We start from the raw sequence: 19,237 nt of genomic DNA on the forward strand, positions 1-19,237 counted from the left end.
AAAATTGCTTCTCTAGAGTAGCAGAGTCATTCAGGAATCTATTTGTTCTGAAGCACTGTGACTGTTGGTTTACCTTTAGATGATTGTTTTAGAGGTGCACAAAGATTTGAAAGAATTTCTCAAGATATATATTTTTTTCTAATTTGTAGATCAATAAGTGTTTTGAGATCATATGTAGAGAAGATTTCCCTTTTATTGCCGCTGGACAGGAGAGAGAATCCTATAACAATAACAAGTTCAAGTGGATTTCACCAAGATAAATATATTAAATGTTTTTTTTTTTTTTTTTTTTTTTAAACAATAGATGAAAATGGTTTATACCAATTGCTCTTTCATTTCCGCAATTAAATTAAAATATTTAGATTTGCATTTATTTTGTAATTTATATTGTTTCTGAAACCCCATAGATAAGTATAATTGATTTTATATAGAAAATTATATGTATAATAATAATACACAAAATAATGTGTAGAATTATTTTGCATTACACACAATTTAATTAATATTTAGCCTATTCATATATTTTTTTAAAATAATGTAGAAGATATTTATAAAAGTAGAAGCCTCCAAGAGAATTTAATATGCAAGAATGAATTACATTTATTTGAATATCAACTTGTCAGATGTTACTCTTAAATTTCCTTAGCAGAAATAATAAATACATTTTTATATACAATAACAGAATAAAATAAAATATATATTGAATTAATTTTAAAGAGAAATGCATACTAAAATCATACTAAAATCTCTGACTTTGTATTGCAATCTTTGGTATCTTGGCAAATCTGATCACAGTCCAGATGTCTTTCCATGACATTTCTAGTGTGACTTTTTAAAGGAAAGATGTGAGAAGCAGGAAACTACAAGAAAAAGCAAAAACTGTAAATTTTTGCCTTCCCTGCATGGGAACAGACTCCCAGGAATGTCATTATGGTGTGTTAAATATTTCATCCTGGTGATATTTAATAACAAAGTGAACCCTGCCTACAGTTCCACCTGAATTATGCATGAGGTGCATTACTGAAGACACATCACACACAACACTTCTGGACTAACCTGCTGAATATGTGAGCACAAATCAGGACGGCTCTTTTGTAGACTGGGAAAAGAGGAATGCCTGACCTTTGACGCTGTAATGATACTGTCATTTCATGCATTGCCGCATCAGCCTAATCTATGTGGCAGCATTTCTAGCAATGCATCTACAGAAGATACAGTTCGACTTATCTTTACAAGCCTATGCGGTTTACTTTTACAGTAAAGCTCCTCTCTGAGCCATTGTGATAAGTCCCAACACCAATGCCTCAAACCGGCTCAGATCTAATAACGTGCTGGCAGACAGAATTTAATGAAACCCCTTTCTACACCCACAGTCCCTGCACTACAAAGAGGCATGTCTTTTTCTGTTCCCAATATCCAATCCTCCCAGGTTTGTTTAGTCACATCCGGCATCTCTAAGCCCATTACCACAAATAGAATTTCTTCTGTTTGGTGATTTGCAACCCATTGCCTGCACTGAGCCTCTGATTTTCAGAAGCAGGGATAAGATCACAGTATGAGGGCTCATTAGGCAGCATATGCAGCAGGATGGAGGAGGAGGTGGTGGTCTCTCTATGAGCTCTCACAGCTCTTGTGGGTGAGAGCAGTTTGGCTAAAGCAGCACGACTAATTAAAGGAGATGCTCTCGTCTGGTTTATTACTGGTCTTTAAGAACACTGGAGCAAGAGCCAAGCCCACACACTCACTCAGTGGTGCCCACATAGCTATCGTTTCTCATCATTACATTATAAAACCTAATTTGATCCATCCCTAAATACAGGGTCACAACCGCACATTTGCTGAAGGGGTATGCAAGATCAATGTGGGAGCCCCCTGTATATAATAGCCCCTAACACTAACCCTCACAGAAACATATATGTAAGTCAGTTGCCTAAAGCCAAATAACTAGCTTGTGCACGGAAGGATACAAAAAGTGTGAACCCTCTCCCCATTTTCAATACCACAGCCAAAAATTTTAATAAATAAATAATAAAAAGAAAAAAGCGGGATTTATTTTTCTTTAAGTTTGACCTGTTTTTCAGATTTGTGCTACCTGGTGGAAAACAAACACTGTTAAGATGAAAATGTCATGATATTCCCACTATGACCAGTAGATGGAAGCAGACGATTGTTCATTGTCTCATCTGCCATTTGCACTCAGTAATACAGTTCTTTTCATGTTTTACTTTTGGATTTATATTTTAGACATTATAAAATCACTATTTATAACATTTAAAAATCACTTTTTAAATTCAAGTCTTGATAAATTTCAACACTTAATGACTTGCAATGAAAAAAAAAAAAAAAAATACTGTAAGGTACAAATATCTGTTAGTTCAGTTGAAAATTGCTGTCCTCATTTTAATGAAGCCTGTTTTGCCCCCAGAGAGTTTCTTTCCTCTATTCATTTTGGTCATGTGACTGTCCATCACGGCAAGTCAAAGGTTAAGTGGTTGATATCTACTCAGTTTATAATAAATACATTTTTCATGTTTCATTACATTATTTGTAACAAGTACACTTTTGATAATTTAAACGGATGTCACTGTATATTAAGGTAACAAATAACCAGATGAAATATGCAAAGAAATAATATTTTTCTTATTTCTGACTAAACTTTTGTTAACCATATTTGCTATTACTTTCAATCAGATGATCCCAAGGTGATTTTAGCGCATAGTGTTTCTGCTTTAACAACCAGCATAGACTGCAGTGTTACCTGTACTGTTTCCCCGGAACTTAATTTTCATCACCACTGCAAAATATTTCATATTGAGTCATCAAAATGGTTTTGATTTGAATTTGATATAGGCTAATAAAAGAAGTACAGTGTACAGCAAAACAGTGACAAAAAAATATTTTCTACTTAATTGTTTCAGCGGCTTGCACACATAAACATATAATGTGACAAGTATAGGCTGGTTCATTAACAAATTACTCTAATGATTCATTTCTTTTTAGTGAGTCAAATAATATGATGTAGACCAATTCACAAACAAATGACTTATGATCGGTTTGTTTTTAGTCAGCTTTAAGAACAACTGACCCATATGAGCCAGATCTTTAAAGAAATCAAAAATATATAAAGCGAACAGTCATTCAGAGGACGAGTTAAAGGTGCAATAAGATTACTGAATCAACATCTTACTCGCTTTGATTCAGTTGACTCGTTATTATCTTTATTTTAAGTTTTCAGTAATGCCCATATAAAATAAACAGATTTTGTGATAAAATGAATAAATTAATGAATCTTTGTTAGCTTGAGGTCACTTCCTGGTGTAAGCATTTGCACACTTGTATGGCTTATTGCACACTTGAAATAGCATTTGCTGAATGGATTTTGCTTTTCATTTTAACAATTGATTTGATTTATATCATGGCATTTGAAGTGTGAACCAGGGATGCACAGATCTTAGCCAGCTACTTAACTATGTGCTTGTAGCCATCCAGAGAAAGCAAGCCTCATATTTTATAGTGGGCTGAACGATCCCCTCTTGGATTACTCTACAGAATCATTAAGCCTGCAGTTGATATGTTCATTATAATAGATAAATTAGGGCAGAACAGGACTTTATATCAAGCTTAGTTATCTTCCAGACAGTCTGCAAAGTTTAATGAAAAATAAATTTACATGTAATATAAAGTTATGAATAATTTGCTGGTGTCATATTCCCTTGCCGTGTAAACTGATATTCTGTTTTATAAATTATCACAAGAATATTGGGATGAATATTTCAGACTATTGAATTCACATGTGCTCTGCTCACTCTGGGATTCCTATAAACCACAAGAAATGTTCTGGATAGTGAGGAATTGGTCTTAGTTTTCCTAACAGGATTAGGAACAGATAGACTTGTTTTGACATTATTGATCTGTACAAATATGTACAAATTTTGCATCCAGATGTGTTTGAAAATCAGTTGCTTTATCATTAGCAAAATAAAGGAGATGATCATGGTATTTGATCTAGACACACTGTCAAATGGTGCAAATCATGATTGTTGAGTGAATTAGTGTGGAACTGTGGAAGACTAGAGATGAAAGGGCAACATCATTCACACATAGACATTCAGAATAATTCCCAATTATATTCACATTGACATGGAAGAAGAATGTCACATGTAAATTGTATATATATATTTTTTTATTAAAAAAAATATTAGTTCTATTCAGTGCAAATATGGATGATATATCTGTGTTTTTCATCTATGTCTCAAAGCTGATCTCTTTATTTGGGGCACCAAAAAGCAGCTGTATAGAGCAGCTACACCCATTAATATCTTATCACACAGTTCTCTTATATCCAAAGGCCACTGTTACAGCTTTGTACCTGTAGAAAGGTGGCATTTTTCAGCTGCAAATGCCAGAATTTGCATTGCCCACAATCCTGCTTATGTTCCGGTTGACTGGAAAACTATTCATTTTAGGTTGCCAGCACAACACACAACATGCAGCCTAAATGTGGGTCTTGTTTACAGATGAACGCAAGCTGTTCCAATGCAAGATGACTTTTTATGATCTCACTGAAAGTTCTCGGTAACAACCTGCCATGTGGTTAATTATGAGTCTCTCAAAATCAACTTTCAAAAATTTGACAGAAGATGTTTTTGACAAACCGAGAGACATATGACTTGGTTCTTTTTGATTAGACTTTTTGGGAAGTGCTAGCACTAGATATCATGATCCGAATTGCTACAGACTGAGTCAAAAGGAATATCCCCTAGTGTATAATGATTCTGGTTTACTAGTGATTCAACTGGACTGTTTTCTGATCTGAAGTGTATGGATGAGATGGGCACAACCAGCCACTCTGGAATCAGGCTGGAGAAGAGTCCAGGCATAGAACCAGAGTGGCTTAGTGATTAAGGTATTGGATTTAAGACCACATAGAAAAATGGCCAGAATGGCCGATTGGTAAAGGCGTTGAACATAAGATCCAATGGAAAAATGCCCACGTGGGTTCAAACACCACTCCTGGTAGACCAATGTGAATTTTCAATGGAATACAATAATTTGGCTGTACAGTATAAAGTTGTGTTACTAAGAATTACTTAGTTCTTAAGCACCAATAAAGCAAAAGGTTGTTTGATGTCAAAATGATAACCAGGATGGCTGAGAGGTTAAGGCATTGGACTTAAGATCCAATGGACAAATGTTCTTGTGGGTTTAAACCCCACTTCTGGTAGACCAATGTGAATTTTAAATGGAATACAGTAATTTTGGCTGTACAGTATGAGTGTCTGTCACAAACAAATTGCTTAGTTCTTAAATACCAGTTAAAAAATAATAAGGTTGCTTTAAGTCAAGAGAGTAACCAGGGTGTCCGAGTGGTAAAGGCGTTGGACTTAAAGGTCCCCTTCTTCATGATCCCATGTTTTAAACTTTAGTTAGTGTGCAAAGTTGTTGTTAGAGTATAAATAATATCTGTAAAATTCGAATGCTCAAAGTTCAATTCCAAGTGAGATATTTTATTTAACAGAATTCGCCTACAAAAAACGACCAGTTTGGACTACAGTCCTGCAATAATGACGTCACTAAAACAGTTTTTTGACTAACCTCCGCCCACATGAACACACAAACAGGGGGCGTGGTCTTGTTGCGCCCCGACGGAGAAGAAGGAAGAGCTGCGTTTGTGTTTGCCATGAAATGCTGTTGAAATGCTGTTGAAATGCTGTTATTTTCATCTCGGAGTCCTATCATCTTTGTTTGGGCTTCCCAGGGACACTGTACTTGGAGATTAATGGCTACAATTTATGTTGTCACTCGGTTCCCGAAAATTATAATCCACATGTAAAACTATGTACAGCACATTTTGCTGAGGACAGCCTGCTGAGGACAACTTCCTCAATCTCAATAAGTTTAATAACGGATTCGCAAAAAGATTATTCTTGAATGATGAAGCAGTTTCCTTTTTGTCTGGAGAAGGCGTTGTTTATGGACCACAATCGGTAAGGGCATTTTATTATTTAAGTTGGTGCGTTTAACATTTTCTGTAACTCACTACACAAAGGGCAACGCTGTTTAGCTTTGTTATGCAAAAAAACGAATGCGATTTTCATGTGCATCTCGTTAGTAAAAATGCTCCTGTGATTATAAGTACATCTCCAGCACATGCTACTGCCCACTTGCTTCTCAAAACTAGACCAATCACATTTCCAGGAGGGCAGTGCACGCTGAGCTGGTGTCGAATCACAACACCGTTGTGGCCACCCTAACCAGGATGGCCGAGAGGTTAAGGTGTTGGACTTAAGATCCTATGGACAAATATCCTCGTGGGTTTGAACCCCACTCCTGCTAGACCAATGATATTTAATAAAATAAAACAGTAATTTGACTCAACATTATGAGTTTCTGTCACAAAAGAAAATGCTAATTTCTTAAATACCAGTTAAAAAAAAAAAAAAGTAGCTTTTTTTCAGAATAGTAACCAGGATGGCCGAGAGGTTAAGGCGTTGGACTTAAGATCCAAAGGACAAATGTCCTCGTGGGTTCGAACCCCACTCCTGGTAGACCAATGATAATCTAAAAAAAAACAAAACAGTAATTTAGCTCAACATTATGAGTTTCTGTCACAAAAAAATTGCTCAGTTCTTAAATACCAGTTAAAAAAAACATGTTGCTTTTTGTCAAAACAGTAACCAGGATGGCAGAGAGGTTAAGGCGTTGGACTTAAAATCCAATGGACAAATGTCCTCGTGAGTTCGAACCCCACTCCTGGTAGACCAATGATAATCTAAAAAATAAAACAGTAATTTAGCTCAACATTATGAGTTTCTGTCACAAAAGAAAATGCTCAGTTCTTAAATACCAGTTTAAAAGAAAAGTAGTTTTTGTCAGAACAGTAAACAGGATGGCCGCGAGGTTAAGGCGTTGGATGTCAGATCCAATGGACAAAAGTCCTCTTGGGTTCGAACCCCACTCCTGGTAAACCAATGATAATCAAAAAAAAGAAAACATTAATTTGGCTCAACATTATGAGTTTCTGTCACAAAGAAAAAAAGTAGCTTATTTACATGATTATAACCAGGATGGCCGAGAGGTTAAGGCGTTGGACTTAAGATCCAATGGACAAATGTCCTCGTGGGTTTGAACCCAACTCCTGGTAGACCAATGATAATCTAAAAAAAATAAAACAGTAATTTAGCTCAACATTATGAGTTTCTGTCACAAAAAAATTGCTCAGTTCTTAAATACCAGTTAAAAAAAAACATGTTGCTCTTTGCCAGCACAGTAACCAGGATGGCCGAGAGGTTAAGGTGTTGGACTTAAGATCCAATGGACAAATGTCCTCGTGGGTTCAAACCCCACTCCTGGTAGACCAATGATAATCAAAACAGAAAACATTAATTTGGCTCAACATTATGAGTTTCTGTCACAAAAGAAAATGCTAATTTCTTAAGTGCCAGTTAAAAAAAAAAAAAAAAAAAAAAAGTAGCTTTTTTTCAGAATAGTAACCAGGATGGCCGAGAGGTTAAGGCGTTGGACTTAAGATCCAATGGACGAATGTCCTCGTTGGTTCGAACCCCACTCCTGGTAGACCAATGATAATCAAAACAGAAAACATTAATTTGGCTCAACATTATGAGTTTCTGTCACAAAAGAAAATGCTAATTTCTTAAGTGCCAGTTAAAAAAAAAAAAAAAAAAAAAAAGTAGCTTTTTTCAGAATAGTAACCAGGATGGCCGAGAGGTTAAGGCGTTGGACTTAAGATCCAATGGACAAATGTCCTCGTGGGTTCAAACCCCACTCCTGGTAGACCAATGATATTTAATAAAATAAAACAGTAATTTGGCTCAACATTATGAGTTTCTGTCACAAAAGAAAATGCAAATTTCTTAAGTGCCAGTTAAAAAAAAAAAAAAAAAAAGTAGCTTTTTTACAGAAGAGTAACCAGGATGGCCGAGAGGTTAAGGCGTTGGACTTAAGATCCAATGGACAAATGTCCTCGGGGTTCGAACCCCACTCCTGGTAGACCAATGATAATCTAAAAAAAATAAAACAGTAATTTAGCTCAACATTATGAGTTTCTGTCACAAAAAAATTACTCAGTTCTTAAATACCAGTTAAAAAAAAACATGTTGCTATTTGTCAGAACAGTAACCAGGATGGCCGAGAGGTTAAGGCGTTGGCCTTAAGATCCAATGGACAAATGTCCTTGTGGGTTCGAACCCAACTCCTGGTAGACCAATGATATTTAATAAAATAAAACAGTAATTTGGCTCAACATTATGAGTTTCTGTCACAAAAGAAAATGCTAATTTCTTAAGTGCCAGTTAAAAAAAAAAAAAAAAAAAGTAGCTTTTTTCAGAATAGTAACCTGGATGGCCGAGAGGTTAAGGCGTTGGACTTAAGATCCAATGGACAAATGTCCTCGTGGGTTCAAACCCCACTCCTGGTAGACCAATGATAATCTAAAAAAAATAAAACAGTAATTTAGCTCAACATTATGAGTTTCTGTCACAAAAAAATTACTCAGTTCTTAAATACCAGTTAAAAAAAAACATGTTGCTATTTGTCAGAACAGTAACCAGGATGGCCGAGAGGTTAAGGCGTTGGCCTTAAGATCCAATGGACAAATGTCCTTGTGGGCTCGAACCCAACTCCTGGTAGACCAATGATATTTAATAAAATAAAACAGTAATTTGGCTCAACATTATGAGTTTCTGTCACAAAAGAAAATGCTAATTTCTTAAGTGCCAGTTAAAAAAAAAAAAAAAAAAAGTAGCTTTTTTCAGAATAGTAACCTGGATGGCCGAGAGGTTAAGGCGTTGGACTTAAGATCCAATGGACAAATGTCCTCGTGGGTTCAAACCCCACTCCTGGTAGACCAATGATAATCTAAAAAAAAAAAAACACTAATTTAGCTCAACATTATGAGTTTCTGTCACTAAAAAATTGCTCAGTTCTTAAATACCAGTTAAAAAAAAACATGTTGCTTTTGGTCAGAACAGTAACCAGGATGGCCGAGAGGTTAAGGCGTTGGACTTAAGATCCAATGGACAAATGTCCTCGTGGGTTCGAACCCCACTCCTGGTAGACCAATGATATTTAATAAAATAAAACAGTAATTTGGCTCAACATTATGAGTTTCTGTCACAAAAGAAAATGCTAATTTCTTAAGTGCCAGTTAAAAAAAAAAAAAAAAAAGTAGCTTTTTTTCAGTATAGTAGCCAGGATGGCCGAGAGGTTAAGGCGTTGGACTTAAGATCCAATGGACAAATGTCCTCGTGGGTTCGAACCCCACTCCTGGTAGACCAATGACAATGAAAAAAAAAAAAAAAAAAAGTAATTTGGTTCAACATTAAGAGTTTCTGTCACAAAAAAACTGCTCAGTTCTTAAATACCAGTTTGAAAAAAAAAGTAGTTTTTGTCAGAAAAGTAAAAAGGATGGCCGTGAGGTTTAGGCGTTGGACGTAAGATCCAATGGACAAATGTCCTCTTGGGTTCGAACCCCACTCCTGGTAAACCAATGATATTTAATAAAATAAAACAGTAATTTGGCTCAACATTATGAGTTTCTGTCACAAAAGAAAATGCTAATTTCTTAAGTGCCAGTTAAAAAAAAAAAAAGTAGCTTTTTTCAGAATAGTAACCTGGATGGCCGAGAGGTTAAGGCGTTGGACTTAAGATCCAATGGACAAATGTCCTCGTGGGTTCAAACCCCACTCCTGGTAGACCAATGATAATCTAAAAAAAAAAAAAACACTAATTTAGCTCAACATTATGAGTTTCTGTCACTAAAAAATTGCTCAGTTCTTAAATACCAGTTAAAAAAAAACATGTTGCTTTTGGTCAGAACAGTAACCAGGATGGCCGAGAGGTTAAGGCGTTGGACTTAAGATCCAATGGACAAATGTCCTCGTGGGTTCGAACCCCACTCCTGGTAGACCAATGATATTTAATAAAATAAAACAGTAATTTGGCTCAACATTATGAGTTTCTGTCACAAAAGAAAATGCTAATTTCTTAAGTGCCAGTTAAAAAAAAAAAAAAAAAGTAGCTTTTTTTCAGTATAGTAGCCAGGATGGCCGAGAGGTTAAGGCGTTGGACTTAAGATCCAATGGACAAATGTCCTCGTGGGTTCGAACCCCACTCCTGGTAGACCAATGACAATGAAAAAAAAAAAAAAAAAAGTAATTTGGTTCAACATTAAGAGTTTCTGTCACAAAAAAACTGCTCAGTTCTTAAATACCAGTTTGAAAAAAAAAGTAGTTTTTGTCAGAAAAGTAAAAAGGATGGCCGTGAGGTTTAGGCGTTGGACGTAAGATCCAATGGACAAATGTCCTCTTGGGTTCGAACCCCACTCCTGGTAAACCAATGATAATCACAAAAAAAAGAAAACAGTAATTTGGCTCAACATTAAGAGTTTCTGTCACAAAAAAATTGCTCAGTTCTTAAATACCAGTTAAAAAAAGATTGCTTTATCTCAGAATAGTAACCAGGATTATCAATGAAAAATTGCTCAGTTCTTAAATACCAGTTTAAAAAAAACAGAAAAAAAAACAAGTTTTTTGTCAGAACAGTAACCAGGATGGCCGAGAGGTTAAGGCGTTGGACTTAAGATCCAATGGACAAATGTCCTCGTGGGTTCGAACCCCACTCCTGGTAGACCAATGATATTTAATAAAATAAAACAGTAATTTGGCTCAACATTATGAGTTTCAGTCACAAAAGAAAATGCTCATTTCTTAAATACCAGTTTAAAAAAAAAGTAGTTTTTGTCAGAGCAGTAAACAGGATGGCCGCGAAGTTAAGGCGTTGGACGTAAGATCCAATGGACAAATGTCCTCTTGGGTTCGAACCCCACTCCTGGTAAACCAATGATAATCAAAACAAGAAAACATTAATTTTGCTCAACATTATGAGTTTCTGTCACAAAAAAATTGCTCAGTTCTTAAATACCAGTTAAAAAAAGATTGCTTTATCTCAGAATAGTAACCAGGATTATCAATGAAAAATTGCTCAGTTCTTAAATACCAGTTTAAAAAAAAAAAAAAAAGTAGCTTTTTCTCAGAAGAGTAACCAGGATGGCCGAGAGGTTAAGGTGTTGGACTTAAGATCCAATGGACAAATGTCCTCGTGGGTTCGAACCCCACTCCTGGTAGACCAATGATAATCTAAGAAACAAAACAGTAATTTAGCTCAACATTATAAGTTTCTGTCACAAAAGAAAATGCTCAGTTCTTAAATACCAGTTTAAAAAAAAAAAAAAAGCTTTTTTTCAGAATAGTAACCAGGATGGCCGAGAGGTTAAGGCGTTGGACTTAAGATCCAATGGACAAATGTCCTCGTGGGTTCGAACCCCACTCCTGGTAGACCAATGATAATCTAAAAAATAAAACAGTAATTTAGCTCAACATTATGAGTTTCTGTCACAAAAGAAAATGCTCAGTTCTTAAAAACCAGTTTAAAAAAAAGTAGTTTTTGTCAGAACAGTAAACAGGATGGCCGCGAGGTTAAGGCGTTGGACATAAGATCCAATGGACAAATGTCGTCTTGGGTTCGAACCCCACTCCTGGTAAACCAATGATAATCAAAAAAAAAAAAAAGAAAACATTAATTTGGCTCAACATTATGAGTTTCTGTCACAAAGAAAAAAAGTAGCTTTTTTACAGAATAGTAACCAGGATGGCCGAGAGGTTAAGGCGTTGGACTTAAGATCCAATGGACAAATGTCCTCGTGGGTTCGAACCCCACTCCTGGTAGACCAATGATAATCTAAAAAAAATAAAACAGTAATTTAGCTCAACATTATGAGTTTCTGTCACAAAAAAATTACTCAGTTCTTAAATACCAGTTAAAAAAAAACATGTTGCTATTTGTCAGAACAGTAACCAGGATGGCTGAGAGGTTAAGGCGTTGGACTTAAGATCCAATGGACAAATGTCCTTGTGGGTTTGAACCCAACTCCTGGTAGACCAATGATATTTAATAAAATAAAACAGTAATTTGGCTCAACATTATGAGTTTCTGTCACAAAAGAAAATGCTAATTTCTTAAGTGCCAGTTAAAAAAAAAAAAAAAAAAAAGTAGCTTTTTTCAGAATAGTAACCTGGATGGCCGAGAGGTTAAGGCGTTGGACTTAAGATCCAATGGACAAATGTCCTCGTGGGTTCAAACCCCACTCCTGGTAGACCAATGATAATCTAAAAAAAATAAAACACTAATTTAGCTCAACATTATGAGTTTCTGTCACAAAAAAATTGCTCAGTTCTTAAATACCAGTTAAAAAAAAACATGTTGCTTTTGGTCAGAACAGTAACCAGGATGGCCGAGAGGTTAAGGCGTTGGACTTAAGATCCAATGGACAAATGTCCTCGTGGGTTCGAACCCCACTCCTGGTTGACCAATGATATTTAATAAAATAAAACAGTAATTTGGCTCAACATTATGAGTTTCTGTCACCAAAGAAAATGCTAATTTCTTAAGTGCCAGTTAAAAAAAAAAAAAAAAAAGTAGCTTTTTTTCAGAATAGTAACCAGGATGGCCGAGAGGTTAAGGCGTTGGACTTAAGATCCAATGGACAAATGTCCTCGTGGGTTCGAACCCCACTCCTGGTAGACCAATGATAATCTAAAAAAAATAAAACAGTAATTTGGTTCAACATTAAGAGTTTCTGTCACAAAAAAACTGCTCAGTTCTTAAATACCAGTTTGAAAAAAAAAGTAGTTTTTGTCAGAAAAGTAAAAAGGATGGCCGTGAGGTTTAGGCGTTGGACGTAAGATCCAATGGACAAATGTCCTCTTGGGTTCGAACCCCACTCCTGGTAAACCAATGATAATCACAAAAAAAAGAAAACAGTAATTTGGCTCAACATTAAGAGTTTCTGTCACAAAAAAATTGCTCAGTTCTTAAATACCAGTTAAAAAAAGATTGCTTTATCTCAGAATAGTAACCAGGATTATCAATGAAAAATTGCTCAGTTCTTAAATACCAGTTTAAAAAAAACAGAAAAAAAAACAAGTTTTTTGTCAGAACAGTAACCAGGATGGCCGAGAGGTTAAGGCGTTGGACTTAAGATCCAATGGACAAATGTCCTCGTGGGTTCGAACCCCACTCCTGGTAGACCAATGATATTTAATAAAATAAAACAGTAATTTGGCTCAACATTATGAGTTTCAGTCACAAAAGAAAATGCTCATTTCTTAAATACCAGTTTAAAAAAAAAGTAGTTTTTGTCAGAGCAGTAAACAGGATGGCCGCGAAGTTAAGGCGTTGGACGTAAGATCCAATGGACAAATGTCCTCTTGGGTTCGAACCCCACTCCTGGTAAACCAATGATAATCAAAACAAGAAAACAGTAATTTTGCTCAACATTATGAGTTTCTGTCACAAAAAAATTGCTCAGTTCTTAAATACCAGTTAAAAAAAGATTGCTTTATCTCAGAATAGTAACCAGGATTATCAATGAAAAATTGCTCAGTTCTTAAATACCAGTTTAAAAAAAAAAAAAAGTAGCTTTTTCTCAGAAGAGTAACCAGGATGGCCGAGAGGTTAAGGTGTTGGACTTAAGATCCAATGGACAAATGTCCTCGTGGGTTCGAACCCCACTCCTGGTAGACCAATGATAATCTAAGAAACAAAACAGTAATTTAGCTCAACATTATAAGTTTCTGTCACAAAAGAAAATGCTCAGTTCTTAAATACCAGTTTAAAAAAAAAAAAAAAAAGCTTTTTTTCAGAATAGTAACCAGGATGGCCGAGAGGTTAAGGCGTTGGACTTAAGATCCAATGGACAAATGTCCTCGTGGGTTCGAACCCCACTCCTGGTAGACCAATGATAATCTAAAAAATAAAACAGTAATTTAGCTCAACATTATGAGTTTCTGTCACAAAAGAAAATGCTCAGTTCTTAAAAACCAGTTTAAAAAAAAGTAGTTTTTGTCAGAACAGTAAACAGGATGGCCGCGAGGTTAAGGCGTTGGACATAAGATCCAATGGACAAATGTCCTCTTGGGTTCGAACCCCACTCCTGGTAAACCAATGATAATCAAAAAAAAAAAAAAGAAAACATTAATTTGGCTCAACATTATGAGTTTCTGTCACAAAGAAAAAAAGTAGCTTTTTTACAGAATAGTAACCAGGATGGCCGAGAGGTTAAGGCGTTGGACTTAAGATCCAATGGACAAATGTCCTCGTGGGTTCGAACCCCACTCCTGGTAGACCAATGATAATCTAAAAAAAATAAAACAGTAATTTAGCTCAACATTATGAGTTTCTGTCACAAAAAAATTACTCAGTTCTTAAATACCAGTTAAAAAAAAACATGTTGCTATTTGTCAGAACAGTAACCAGGATGGCTGAGAGGTTAAGGCGTTGGACTTAAGATCCAATGGACAAATGTCCTTGTGGGTTTGAACCCAACTCCTGGTAGACCAATGATATTTAATAAAATAAAACAGTAATTTGGCTCAACATTATGAGTTTCTGTCACAAAAGAAAATGCTAATTTCTTAAGTGCCAGTTAAAAAAAAAAAAAAAAAAAGTAGCTTTTTTTCAGAATAGTAACCTGGATGGCCGAGAGGTTAAGGCGTTGGACTTAAGATCCAATGGACAAATGTCCTCGTGGGTTCGAACCCCACTCCTGGTTGACCAATGATATTTAATAAAATAAAACAGTAATTTGGCTCAACATTATGAGTTTCTGTCACCAAAGAAAATGCTAATTTCTTAAGTGCCAGTTAAAAAAAAAAAAAAAAAAGTAGCTTTTTTTCAGAATAGTAACCAGGATGGCCGAGAGGTTAAGGCGTTGGACTTAAGATCCAATGGACAAATGTCCTCGTGGGTTCGAACCCCACTCCTGGTAGACCAATGATAATCTAAAAAAAATAAAACAGTAATTTAGCTCAACATTATGAGTTTCTGTCACAAAAAAATTACTCAGTTCTTAAATACAAGTTAAGAAAAAACATGTTGCTATTTGTCAGAACAGTAACCAGGATGGCCGAGAGGTTAAGGCGTTGGACTTAAGATCCAATGGACAAAAGTCCTCGTGGGTTCGAACCCCACTCCTGGTAGACCAATGATATTTAATAAAATAAAACAGTAATTTGGCTCAACATTATGAGTTTCTGTCACAAAAGAAAATGCTCAGTTCTTAAATATCAGTTAAAAAAAAAGTAGTTTTTGTCAGAACAGTAAACAGGATGGCCGCGAGGTTAAGGCTTTGGACGTAAGATCCAATGGACAAATGTCCTCGTGGGTTCAAACCCCACTCCTGGTTGACAATGAAAAAAAAAAATAAAGTAATTTGGTTCAACATTATGAGTTTCTGTCACAAAAAAAAAAACTTGCTCAGTTCTTAAATATCAGTTTAAAAAAAAGTAGTTTTTGTCAGAACAGTAAACAGGATCGCCCCGAGGTTAAGGCGTTGGACGTAAGATCCAATGGACAAATGTCCTCTTGGGTGCGAACCCCACTCCTGGTGAACCAATGATAATCAAAAAAAAGAAAACATTAATTTGGCTCAACATTATGAGTTTCTGTCACAAAGAAAAAAAGTAGCTTATTTACATGATTATAACCAGGATGGCCGAGAGGTTAAGGCGTTGGACTTAAGATCCAATGGACAAATGTCCTCGTGGGTTTGAACCCCACTCCTGGTAGACCAATGATAATCTAAAAAAAATAAAACAGTAATTTAGCTCAACATTATGAGTTTCTGTCACAAAAAAATTACTCAGTTCTTAAATACCAGTTAAAAAAAAACATGTTGCTATTTGTCAGAACAGTAACCAGGATGGCCGAGAGGTTAAGGCGTTGGACTTAAGATCCAATGGGCAAATGTCCTTGTGGGTTTGAACCCAACTCCTGGTAGACCAATGATATTTAATAAAATAAAACAGTAATTTGGCTCAACATTATGAGTTTCTGTCACAAAAGAAAATGCTAATTTCTTAAGTGCCAGTTAAAAAAAAAAAAAAAAAAAAAGTAGCTTTTTTCAGAATAGTAACCTGGATGGCCGAGAGGTTAAGGCGTTGGACTTAAGATCCAATGGACAAATGTCCTCGTGGGTTCAAACCCCACTCCTGGTAGACCAATGATAATCTAAAAAAAATAAAACACTAATTTAGCTCAACATTATGAGTTTCTGTCACAAAAAAATTGCTCAGTTCTTAAATACCAGTTAAAAAAAAAACATGTTGCTTTTGGTCAGAACAGTAACCAGGATGGCCGAGAGGTTAAGGCGTTGGACTTAAGATCCAATGGACAAATGTCCTCGTGGGTTCGAACCCCACTCCTGGTAGACCAATGATATTTAATAAAATAAAACAGTAATTTGGCTCAACATTATGAGTTTCTGTCACCAAAGAAAATGCTAATTTCTTAAGTGCCAGTTAAAAAAAAAAAAAAAAGTAGCTTTTTTTCAGAATAGTAACCAGGATGGCCGAGAGGTTAAGGCGTTGGACTTAAGATCCAATGGACAAATGTCCTTGTGGGTTCGAACCCCACTCCTGGTAGACCAATGATAATCTAAAAAAAATAAAACAGTAATTTAGCTCAACATTATGAGTTTCTGTCACAAAAAAATTACTCAGTTCTTAAATACAAGTTAAGAAAAAACATGTTGCTATTTGTCAGAACAGTAACCAGGATGGCCGAGAGGTTAAGGCGTTGGACTTAAGATCCAATGGACAAAAGTCCTCGTGGGTTCGAACCCCACTCCTGGTAGACCAATGATATTTAATAAAATAAAACAGTAATTTGGCTCAACATTATGAGTTTCTGTCACAAAAGAAAATGCTCAGTTCTTAAATATCAGTTAAAAAAAAAGTAGTTTTTGTCAGAACAGTAAACAGGATGGCCGCGAGGTTAAGGCTTTGGACGTAAGATCCAATGGACAAATGTCCTCGTGGGTTCAAACCCCACTCCTGGTTGACAATGAAAAAAAAAAAAAAAAAGTAATTTGGTTCAACATTATGAGTTTCTGTCACAAAAAAAAACTTGCTCAGTTCTTAAATATCAGTTTAAAAAAAAGTAGTTTTTGTCAGAACAGTAAACAGGATCGCCCCGAGGTTAAGGCGTTGGACGTAAGATCCAATGGACAAATGTCCTCTTGGGTGCGAACCCCACTCCTGGTGAACCAATGATAATCAAAAAAAAAAAAAGAAAACAGTAATTTGGCTCAACATTATGAGTTTCTGTCACAAAGAAAAAAGGTTGTTTTTTTACCAGAACAGTAACCAGGATGGCAGAGAGGTTAAGGCGTTGGACTTAAGATCCAATGGACAAATGTCCTCGTTTGTTCGAACCCCACTCCTGGTAGACCAATGATAATCAAAACAGAAAACATTAATTTGGCTCAACATTATGAGTTTCTGTCACAAAAGAAAATGCTAATTTCTTAAGTGCCAGTTAAAAAAAAAAAAAAAAAAAAAAAAAAAGTAGCTTTTTTTCAGAATAGTAACCAGGATGGCCGAGAGGTTAAGGCGTTGGACTTAAGATCCAATGGACAAATGTCCTCGTGGGTTCGAACCCCACTCCTGGTAGACCAATGATAATCTAAAAAAAATAAAACACTAATTTAGCTCAACATTATGAGTTTCTGTCACTAAAAAATTGCTCAGTTCTTAAATACCAGTTAAAAAAAAACATGTTGCTTTTTGTCAAAACAGTAACCAGGATGGGCGAGAGGTTAAGGCGTTGGACTTAAGATCCAATGGACAAATGTCCTCGTGGGTTCGAACCCCACTCCTGGTAGACCAATGATATTTAATAAAATAAAACAGTAATTTGGCTCAACATTATGAGTTTCTGTCACAAAAGAAAATGCTAATTTCTTAAGTGCCAGTTAAAAAAAAAAAAAAAAAAAAAGTAGCTTTTTTTCAGAATAGTAACCAGGATGGCCGAGAGGTTAAGGCGTTGGACTTAAGATCCAATGGACAAATGTCCTCGTGGGTCCGAACCCCACTCCTGGTAGACCAATGATAATCTAAAAAAAATAAAACAGTAATTTAGCTCAACATTATGAGTTTCTGTCACAAAAAAATTACTCAGTTCTTAAATACAAGTTAAAAAAAAACATGTTGCTATTTGTCAGAACAGTAACCAGGATGGCCGAGAGGTTAAGGCGTTGGACTTAAGATCCAATGGACAAAAGTCCTAGTGGGTTCGAACCCCACTCCTGGTAGACCAATGATATTTAATAAAATAAAACAGTAATTTGGCTCAACATTATGAGTTTCTGTCACAAAAGAAAATGCTCAGTTCTTAAATATCAGTTAAAAAAAAAGTAGTTTTTGTCAGAACAGTAAACAGGATGGCCGAGAGGTTAAGGCTTTGGACGTAAGATCCAATGGACAAATGTCCTCGTGGGTTCAAACCCCACTCCTGGTTGACAATGAAAAAAAAAAAAAAAGTAATTTGGTTCAACATTATGAGTTTCTGTCACAAAAAAAAACTTGCTCAGTTCTTAAATATCAGTTTAAAAAAAAGTAGTTTTTGTCAGAACAGTAAACAGGATCGCCCCGAGGTTAAGGCGTTGGACGTAAGATCCAATGGACAAATGTCCTCTTGGGTGCGAACCCCACTCCTGGTGAACCAATGATAATCAAAAAAAAAAAAAAGAAAACAGTAATTTGGCTCAACATTATGAGTTTCTGTCACAAAGAAAAAGGTTGTTTTTTACCAGAACAGTAACCAGGATGGCAGAGAGGTTAAGGCGTTGGACTTAAGATCCAATGGACAAATGTCCTCGTTGGTTCGAACCCCACTCCTGGTAGACCAATGATAATCAAAACAGAAAACATTAATTTGGCTCAACATTATGAGTTTCTGTCACAAAAGAAAATGCTAATTTCTTAAGTGCCAGTTAAAAAAAAAAAAAAAAAAAAGTAGCTTTTTTCAGAACAGTAAAAAGGATGGCCGCGAGGTTTAGGCGTTGGACGTAAGATCCAATGGACAAATGTCCTCTTGGGTTCGAACCCCACTCCTGGTAAACCAATGATAATCACAAAAAAAAGAAAACAGTAATTTGGCTCAACATTAAGAGTTTCTGTCACAAAAAAATTGCTCAGTTCTTAAATACCAGTTTGAAAAAAAAAGTAGTTTTTGTCAGAACAGTAAAAAGGATGGCCGCGAGGTTTAGGCGTTGGACGTAAGATCCAATGGACAAATGTCCTCTTGGGTTCGAACCCCACTCCTGGTAAACCAATGATAATCACAAAAAAAGAAAACAGTAATTTGGCTCAACATTAAG

General features: G+C 35.8%; 40 non-coding genes across 40 annotated transcripts; all 40 read left to right on the forward strand.

The window, feature by feature from the left end:
• The first annotated feature begins 6,465 nt into the window (after positions 1–6,465).
• trnal-uaa (transfer RNA leucine (anticodon UAA)) lies at positions 6,466–6,548 on the forward strand. The gene has a single exon. It is a non-coding gene; the product is annotated as a tRNA-Leu (tRNA).
• Positions 6,549–6,676: 128 nt separating this feature from the next.
• Positions 6,677–6,759, forward strand: trnal-uaa (transfer RNA leucine (anticodon UAA)). The gene has a single exon. It is a non-coding gene; the product is annotated as a tRNA-Leu (tRNA).
• A 302-nt stretch (positions 6,760–7,061) lies between these two features.
• Positions 7,062–7,144, forward strand: trnal-uaa (transfer RNA leucine (anticodon UAA)). The gene has a single exon. It is a non-coding gene; the product is annotated as a tRNA-Leu (tRNA).
• A 128-nt stretch (positions 7,145–7,272) lies between these two features.
• Positions 7,273–7,355, forward strand: trnal-uaa (transfer RNA leucine (anticodon UAA)). Its single transcript has one exon. It is a non-coding gene; the product is annotated as a tRNA-Leu (tRNA).
• A 137-nt stretch (positions 7,356–7,492) lies between these two features.
• trnal-uaa (transfer RNA leucine (anticodon UAA)) lies at positions 7,493–7,575 on the forward strand. The gene has a single exon. It is a non-coding gene; the product is annotated as a tRNA-Leu (tRNA).
• Positions 7,576–7,711: 136 nt separating this feature from the next.
• trnal-uaa (transfer RNA leucine (anticodon UAA)) lies at positions 7,712–7,794 on the forward strand. Its single transcript has one exon. It is a non-coding gene; the product is annotated as a tRNA-Leu (tRNA).
• A 134-nt stretch (positions 7,795–7,928) lies between these two features.
• Positions 7,929–8,010, forward strand: trnal-uaa (transfer RNA leucine (anticodon UAA)). The gene has a single exon. It is a non-coding gene; the product is annotated as a tRNA-Leu (tRNA).
• Positions 8,011–8,138: 128 nt separating this feature from the next.
• trnal-uaa (transfer RNA leucine (anticodon UAA)) lies at positions 8,139–8,221 on the forward strand. The gene has a single exon. It is a non-coding gene; the product is annotated as a tRNA-Leu (tRNA).
• A 133-nt stretch (positions 8,222–8,354) lies between these two features.
• On the forward strand, positions 8,355–8,437 carry trnal-uaa (transfer RNA leucine (anticodon UAA)). Its single transcript has one exon. It is a non-coding gene; the product is annotated as a tRNA-Leu (tRNA).
• Positions 8,438–8,781: 344 nt separating this feature from the next.
• On the forward strand, positions 8,782–8,864 carry trnal-uaa (transfer RNA leucine (anticodon UAA)). The gene has a single exon. It is a non-coding gene; the product is annotated as a tRNA-Leu (tRNA).
• Positions 8,865–8,992: 128 nt separating this feature from the next.
• Positions 8,993–9,075, forward strand: trnal-uaa (transfer RNA leucine (anticodon UAA)). The gene has a single exon. It is a non-coding gene; the product is annotated as a tRNA-Leu (tRNA).
• A 133-nt stretch (positions 9,076–9,208) lies between these two features.
• trnal-uaa (transfer RNA leucine (anticodon UAA)) lies at positions 9,209–9,291 on the forward strand. Its single transcript has one exon. It is a non-coding gene; the product is annotated as a tRNA-Leu (tRNA).
• A 339-nt stretch (positions 9,292–9,630) lies between these two features.
• Positions 9,631–9,713, forward strand: trnal-uaa (transfer RNA leucine (anticodon UAA)). Its single transcript has one exon. It is a non-coding gene; the product is annotated as a tRNA-Leu (tRNA).
• A 129-nt stretch (positions 9,714–9,842) lies between these two features.
• trnal-uaa (transfer RNA leucine (anticodon UAA)) lies at positions 9,843–9,925 on the forward strand. The gene has a single exon. It is a non-coding gene; the product is annotated as a tRNA-Leu (tRNA).
• Positions 9,926–10,057: 132 nt separating this feature from the next.
• trnal-uaa (transfer RNA leucine (anticodon UAA)) lies at positions 10,058–10,140 on the forward strand. The gene has a single exon. It is a non-coding gene; the product is annotated as a tRNA-Leu (tRNA).
• Positions 10,141–10,564: 424 nt separating this feature from the next.
• Positions 10,565–10,647, forward strand: trnal-uaa (transfer RNA leucine (anticodon UAA)). Its single transcript has one exon. It is a non-coding gene; the product is annotated as a tRNA-Leu (tRNA).
• A 413-nt stretch (positions 10,648–11,060) lies between these two features.
• On the forward strand, positions 11,061–11,143 carry trnal-uaa (transfer RNA leucine (anticodon UAA)). Its single transcript has one exon. It is a non-coding gene; the product is annotated as a tRNA-Leu (tRNA).
• A 128-nt stretch (positions 11,144–11,271) lies between these two features.
• Positions 11,272–11,354, forward strand: trnal-uaa (transfer RNA leucine (anticodon UAA)). The gene has a single exon. It is a non-coding gene; the product is annotated as a tRNA-Leu (tRNA).
• Positions 11,355–11,661: 307 nt separating this feature from the next.
• trnal-uaa (transfer RNA leucine (anticodon UAA)) lies at positions 11,662–11,744 on the forward strand. The gene has a single exon. It is a non-coding gene; the product is annotated as a tRNA-Leu (tRNA).
• Positions 11,745–12,089: 345 nt separating this feature from the next.
• On the forward strand, positions 12,090–12,172 carry trnal-uaa (transfer RNA leucine (anticodon UAA)). Its single transcript has one exon. It is a non-coding gene; the product is annotated as a tRNA-Leu (tRNA).
• Positions 12,173–12,300: 128 nt separating this feature from the next.
• On the forward strand, positions 12,301–12,383 carry trnal-uaa (transfer RNA leucine (anticodon UAA)). Its single transcript has one exon. It is a non-coding gene; the product is annotated as a tRNA-Leu (tRNA).
• A 133-nt stretch (positions 12,384–12,516) lies between these two features.
• On the forward strand, positions 12,517–12,599 carry trnal-uaa (transfer RNA leucine (anticodon UAA)). Its single transcript has one exon. It is a non-coding gene; the product is annotated as a tRNA-Leu (tRNA).
• Positions 12,600–13,021: 422 nt separating this feature from the next.
• trnal-uaa (transfer RNA leucine (anticodon UAA)) lies at positions 13,022–13,104 on the forward strand. Its single transcript has one exon. It is a non-coding gene; the product is annotated as a tRNA-Leu (tRNA).
• Positions 13,105–13,515: 411 nt separating this feature from the next.
• trnal-uaa (transfer RNA leucine (anticodon UAA)) lies at positions 13,516–13,598 on the forward strand. Its single transcript has one exon. It is a non-coding gene; the product is annotated as a tRNA-Leu (tRNA).
• Positions 13,599–13,728: 130 nt separating this feature from the next.
• On the forward strand, positions 13,729–13,811 carry trnal-uaa (transfer RNA leucine (anticodon UAA)). The gene has a single exon. It is a non-coding gene; the product is annotated as a tRNA-Leu (tRNA).
• Positions 13,812–14,118: 307 nt separating this feature from the next.
• On the forward strand, positions 14,119–14,201 carry trnal-uaa (transfer RNA leucine (anticodon UAA)). The gene has a single exon. It is a non-coding gene; the product is annotated as a tRNA-Leu (tRNA).
• A 345-nt stretch (positions 14,202–14,546) lies between these two features.
• Positions 14,547–14,629, forward strand: trnal-uaa (transfer RNA leucine (anticodon UAA)). Its single transcript has one exon. It is a non-coding gene; the product is annotated as a tRNA-Leu (tRNA).
• Positions 14,630–14,762: 133 nt separating this feature from the next.
• On the forward strand, positions 14,763–14,845 carry trnal-uaa (transfer RNA leucine (anticodon UAA)). The gene has a single exon. It is a non-coding gene; the product is annotated as a tRNA-Leu (tRNA).
• A 128-nt stretch (positions 14,846–14,973) lies between these two features.
• Positions 14,974–15,056, forward strand: trnal-uaa (transfer RNA leucine (anticodon UAA)). The gene has a single exon. It is a non-coding gene; the product is annotated as a tRNA-Leu (tRNA).
• A 505-nt stretch (positions 15,057–15,561) lies between these two features.
• On the forward strand, positions 15,562–15,644 carry trnal-uaa (transfer RNA leucine (anticodon UAA)). The gene has a single exon. It is a non-coding gene; the product is annotated as a tRNA-Leu (tRNA).
• A 128-nt stretch (positions 15,645–15,772) lies between these two features.
• trnal-uaa (transfer RNA leucine (anticodon UAA)) lies at positions 15,773–15,855 on the forward strand. Its single transcript has one exon. It is a non-coding gene; the product is annotated as a tRNA-Leu (tRNA).
• Positions 15,856–15,990: 135 nt separating this feature from the next.
• On the forward strand, positions 15,991–16,073 carry trnal-uaa (transfer RNA leucine (anticodon UAA)). Its single transcript has one exon. It is a non-coding gene; the product is annotated as a tRNA-Leu (tRNA).
• A 129-nt stretch (positions 16,074–16,202) lies between these two features.
• On the forward strand, positions 16,203–16,285 carry trnal-uaa (transfer RNA leucine (anticodon UAA)). Its single transcript has one exon. It is a non-coding gene; the product is annotated as a tRNA-Leu (tRNA).
• A 131-nt stretch (positions 16,286–16,416) lies between these two features.
• On the forward strand, positions 16,417–16,499 carry trnal-uaa (transfer RNA leucine (anticodon UAA)). The gene has a single exon. It is a non-coding gene; the product is annotated as a tRNA-Leu (tRNA).
• A 128-nt stretch (positions 16,500–16,627) lies between these two features.
• Positions 16,628–16,710, forward strand: trnal-uaa (transfer RNA leucine (anticodon UAA)). The gene has a single exon. It is a non-coding gene; the product is annotated as a tRNA-Leu (tRNA).
• A 735-nt stretch (positions 16,711–17,445) lies between these two features.
• On the forward strand, positions 17,446–17,528 carry trnal-uaa (transfer RNA leucine (anticodon UAA)). The gene has a single exon. It is a non-coding gene; the product is annotated as a tRNA-Leu (tRNA).
• A 128-nt stretch (positions 17,529–17,656) lies between these two features.
• trnal-uaa (transfer RNA leucine (anticodon UAA)) lies at positions 17,657–17,739 on the forward strand. Its single transcript has one exon. It is a non-coding gene; the product is annotated as a tRNA-Leu (tRNA).
• Positions 17,740–17,875: 136 nt separating this feature from the next.
• trnal-uaa (transfer RNA leucine (anticodon UAA)) lies at positions 17,876–17,958 on the forward strand. Its single transcript has one exon. It is a non-coding gene; the product is annotated as a tRNA-Leu (tRNA).
• Positions 17,959–18,086: 128 nt separating this feature from the next.
• On the forward strand, positions 18,087–18,169 carry trnal-uaa (transfer RNA leucine (anticodon UAA)). Its single transcript has one exon. It is a non-coding gene; the product is annotated as a tRNA-Leu (tRNA).
• Positions 18,170–18,677: 508 nt separating this feature from the next.
• On the forward strand, positions 18,678–18,760 carry trnal-uaa (transfer RNA leucine (anticodon UAA)). Its single transcript has one exon. It is a non-coding gene; the product is annotated as a tRNA-Leu (tRNA).
• Positions 18,761–19,237: the final 477 nt, after the last annotated feature.

This window comes from Carassius auratus, chromosome 42, assembly GCF_003368295.1.
Source record: "Carassius auratus strain Wakin chromosome 42, ASM336829v1, whole genome shotgun sequence".
In the NCBI taxonomy this organism is placed as follows: domain Eukaryota; kingdom Metazoa; phylum Chordata; class Actinopteri; order Cypriniformes; family Cyprinidae; genus Carassius; species Carassius auratus.